The sequence below is a fragment of the Schistocerca serialis genome, chromosome 3 (assembly GCF_023864345.2).
Source record: "Schistocerca serialis cubense isolate TAMUIC-IGC-003099 chromosome 3, iqSchSeri2.2, whole genome shotgun sequence".
NCBI classification, from domain to species: Eukaryota; Metazoa; Arthropoda; class Insecta; order Orthoptera; family Acrididae; genus Schistocerca; species Schistocerca serialis.
The window spans coordinates 366,834,706-366,839,776 of record NC_064640.1 but is presented as its reverse complement, the minus strand read 5'-3'; positions in this window follow the sequence as shown (position 1 = coordinate 366,839,776).

The following is a 5,071-nucleotide window of genomic DNA, read 5'->3' as shown; positions in this document are numbered from 1 at the left end:
AATGGTGTGTTAGATAGTCAGTGCTATGTTGATCAACAAAGAGAAACAATTTTTTAATATTAAAAGCTGTAAAAAACGGCCTAATTTTATAGGTCCTGCTTATTGTAAACAGTTTCATACCTTTAATTTTGAAAAAAGACATTGCATAGCTAGGAAGACATTAGTTCCAATTTTCTCTGAGACCACTTACAAACAGTAGTCTGGATTTACTGTAGACAGCAATAACCGTCCTCTTTCATAAAACTCTCATTATTATTATTATTGTTAAAATACACTGAGCATTGCTTCTTAACGAAAAAAAACGAAATCATAATCTCTTTGAATAAGAAGGAAGCGTTTCTTTTGTTTCCTTTTAATCTCTAAAACTTTTACGTGTGATTTCCGAACGCAGATTTCGTTTCGACAGTTCAGGAAGCAAATTCTTTCAAGATGCTCATAAGATTTACTTCCAGAGCCGTGACTGGATAGTCATGAAGGACAAGCAGATGCGTGCCACTCGACTGTCATTGTTGGTCTGAGGTAAGTTTTATGTCTACACGAGGCGCTGAATCGCCTCCAGAGGATGCTAATGATACTGGAACTGTCAGAATGATTGGCGAACAACTTCCTGATGCAGTTCTTTAACACTACCACGTTCAGTAATTCGTTGTCTTCCAATAGAGGATACATTACATGGTTTCACATCAGTCAATGTTCTCAGCAATGCCGGCTGGAGTGGCCGAACGGTTCTAGGCACTACAGTCTGGAACCACGCGACCACTACAGTCGCAGGATCGAATCCTGCTTCGGGCATGGATGTATGTAATGTCCTTAGGTTAGTTAGGCTTAAGTAGTTCTAGGGGACTGATGACCTCAGAAGTTAAGTCCCTTAGTGCTCAGAGCCATTAGAACCATTTTTTCTCAGCACTTTGAGCTGCACATGAAGTCTGTCCAGCTTAAAGTCAGTAGGTTAGCAGGGCCGGTACGATCGCAGTTTCAAGGTCACTGATGATGTCTCTTCTGGCGTCAGGCTACACAGATGGGTATATGAACGCAGATCCAAGGTCATATTCTTCTCTCTTGCCCCCTGCTACTCACACACTTAGAATGCTCTCAGTATGAGTGCAGATTCTAGGTAATTCTGGTGTGAAGCTACATGGGTGGATGAGCTTCCCCCCCCCCCCCCCCACAGGCCTGCTCAGACGCCCCTCTGCTCCCCCCCCCCCCCCAGGACCAACAGTAATGTTTAAGTAATGTGCAAAACCTGTAGACCAATAGTAATCAAGCTTTTCCCCTTGTACTCCACTCCTCATTTTGTACATTAAGAACCCATTGTTTCATGAGTCCCCCTAATTCGAGGTCTAGTCTTCATACTGAAAGCATGAAGCATCAGCAAGGATCAGCCAGCCCAGCTGGCAGAATAAGAAGAAGAAGTGCATTGGATCTGAAAGTTACTGACTGTTTATTATTATCATTGCTACAATTAAAAATAATATATTCATTTATACTTATATTTTGTTATTTTTCCCAGAAGCATACCCAGTGGTAGTGGAACTACAGGATGATGACACAAAAATGCTATTGTCAGCATTGTCACACCAGCAGCAGGTCGCCAGGGATCTTCCCGATTTATCGCACCTGGTGGCATTTCAGCATTCAGCTCCATGGAATCAGCCACCATCATTGGAACCAGTACAGCTCACCGAGCCGCAGGCAAGGCCCTGAAGACTATTACCTTTTGCCAACAGCTATAACGTGACAGCGAGTGTTTCTAAACACGTAAATGTGGGACTATCACCAGTCTGTGACTCTGAAGTTCTAATGGAAGCCGAAGATGCCCCATGTGTTGCTGCTGAAGTTCAGTATTCATGGTACAGATGGGAATATCTTTATAGCATAATGAAATACATAGTGAGGAAGGTGATAGATAAATATGAGCCATCTCATAAACTGATTGACAATCGCATGTTTTTCTATTGTAGACTGTTAGAATTAACTTCATGGAACATGAACATATATCTACAACATTCAGGTGTTGTTAAACTTAAAGACATGTATTGTGCATTATCAATTGCCACAGACAGATAGCAGTAGGGCAATGGCGGTGCTGGCACATTTTGTTTGTGCTGGTTGCGTACATTCAAGGGTAAGCAATCATTCAGGGGCAAACCTATTGTGCTGTTAGTTGCTTTATGACCCCCTGGGAGATCACTTATGACTCTCTGGTGATAATCTGCTCTTCTGAGATATCTCCCCAACCCTTCCCCTCCCACTCCACCCCATCCCATCTCTCTGAGAATCCCCAACTATTCTCCTCTCCCCCTCACTGATACAAGCACACATTTTATATTAAATTAATTGGATTGTTAATTAAATTGATCAATTAATTACCCACTCCCACTCTGGAAAATGCCCCAACCCTCCCATCCCCTCATCTCACGTCCATCCACTCCCCTCCCCTACATAGAAAATGGCAGAGAAAAGACTTAGTTTGTGCTGAGCTGCTCTAGAGGAAGGACATACGGTAGTTTATTTTCTTTATTGTGGGTGTTACGGCGGTGGAAATTGGCAGGAAAACCTCAGCCTCTCCCCCTCCCCTCCCCACCTGGAGAAAAGGCGGGAAACGCTTAGTCTGTGCTGAGCTATTGGACTGGAAAGTGCAAATATTTCCTTGTTTGGCAACTACATGCCTTAATTACATAATTACACCGATGCAGATTGGATGTGTTGTATTGTGGGAAACTTTTCATGTGTGTACTCACCTTGATGTGCAGGGATCGATTGAGCTAGTTCACAATGCCACCACTACAGGACATCCTATCCTCACCCCGAGCCCACTCCCTCCCCACCCCTCCCAAAAAAACTGCTGGGAAGAATCGCTGAGCTGGTGGACTGGGAGGGTTCCATGACAGGAAATTAAGTTACATTGAAGAGGACATAATAATAAATAATAATAATAACATTGTGTTCTTTAATTATAAAATTCAATTTCCATGGGTGCATCCCTCTTTTATTTGGCAGGAAAAGCTCATCATTCTCTGCTGTTTATTTAATTTTGTTGCATGTTTTGTAAAATACACCAAAAAAGTAATTAAATACAAAAAGAGGTCGCTTTTTTCCGATTGAAGAAGGAATAATTTCATGAAATCGACATCAGCATAACTCACAGCACATAACTACACTGTTACCGATTGTGCAAACATATCTTTCGAAAAAACAAGTTTCCAATTGCACACATTTACTTCTTGCACGCCATCGCGGACTACTGAGTGATGATGGGATTGCATGCATGTTTAAGAGTGGACAGCTATTGCTGGAGTCACAGGCCACCATCAGTTGCCGCCCCCAGCCACCTGCACTTAAAGCCTGAACAAAGCATGAGGTGCAAATGTCCCTTTGATACCAGACTAACTTTTTGTTTTGCTCCCAAAACACACACCTTCCATACTAGGACAGTGGAACAGCAGCTCTATGTGCTCGCCATACTGTGCAGATACAGACTGAGTTAGTTCACAATACCACTGCAGAGGACGCTGGGAAAAGCAACCTCCCCACCCCTCCTCCCTCCAGTCCTCTCCTCCCCTCTCCATTGCCCCTCTGGTTACTTACTGCTGGACAAAGCATCAGGTGGTGGCAACTCTTTGATATCGATACTTGAGAAATTCCTGTGGAAACACATGCTCTCTCTCTCTCTCTCTCTCTCTCTCTCTCTCTCTCTCTCTCTCTCTTTCTTTCTCTCTCAAGTGGCTACTTCCTGCCCAGCAAGCATCTGTCGCATCCCATCGGAAACCACCCTATCCCCTCTTCTGTCCTGAACAGGGTAGTGGAAACCTGGTAAATGCCCAGCCCTCCCCCAATTGCTGGGCTGCGGATGTCTTGGAAACAGTCAATTCACGCTACCTTCACTCTATCAATAAGACTGACTAATTAATTAAATGAATACCCTCTGTGTGGGATAGTTTTTACTTGCTTCCTATTGGTGAATACTAGGACTGGAATATTTAGCGGAAAATTCGGGGATTTGATCCCACTACTACCGGTTTTTCCAAACCCTAATCTTCCCCCCTTCTGGATTTTCCTTGAACCCTGTTGGTGGATACTGGCACAGGTAGGTCGTTTGTCATAAAATTCAATACATTGGAGATTTTAAATTTCACCTGAACTGCACTATGTCCATAAACAATTTGCAGGAGACAGGGCATGGAGTTCGACCGGAGTGTGCTCATAATACCACTATTGGAAACAATAAATTGATCAATTGGGAATTTGACATTGCGATTGGGTTTAAGGGACTATATAATTCCTAAGTTGGTTCTCTCAGCTACACCAGTACGAAGAATAGGGAGGAGGAGGAGGAGGAGGAAGAAGAGGAGGATAAAGAGTCTGCCATATGATAGGATAGTAACAACAACGAATACCACTCCCACCTACCTACTGCAAGATAGAGTCCACCCGACTGTACTGAGAAGCGGTAAACACTCCACACTTGAACCACATTCCATTCCGTACTAGTAGCTGAAACATTCATACATTCTGTGCCCTTATGTCCTGATGTCCACACGCAGCACCCCAGGTCAGAGGTCGTGTAGCACTAGTTGCCGCCATGGATGTGCGTTTCAGCGATCGCGCCAAGTCTGCTGCAGCTTCACTCGCCAGCCAGAGAGGACCGCCCGGCCATGGGGGGTGTCCAGAATGACCAGAGTGGTACGAATTCGGATCACAAAGGCTGCCCAACAAATACTGAGTATTAGTTCGCTGTTTATACGCCCACAGGACACATGGTGAGGCCAACTGCAACCTGTACCCTGACTGACAGGTCTCAGAGCCTTAGCGGCGGCTCGTGCCTTAAGCCGGAAAAATGTCTATTCATTCTGGCTACCAGTTACATCCACCATTCCCCCACACGCAAGAAAGAGCCATCCTAGGAAACCAATCACATATTTATCATTGTAATTATAATTAAATATTACAAACGCAGCGCCAATCTGGTGGTATGCGACAATGAAAGAAGTATCGGAAATACATCCTCCTGACGACTATGGCTCTGAAAATGTCAATTTCCCACGTAAAACTATGTCGTTCTTATGACTGG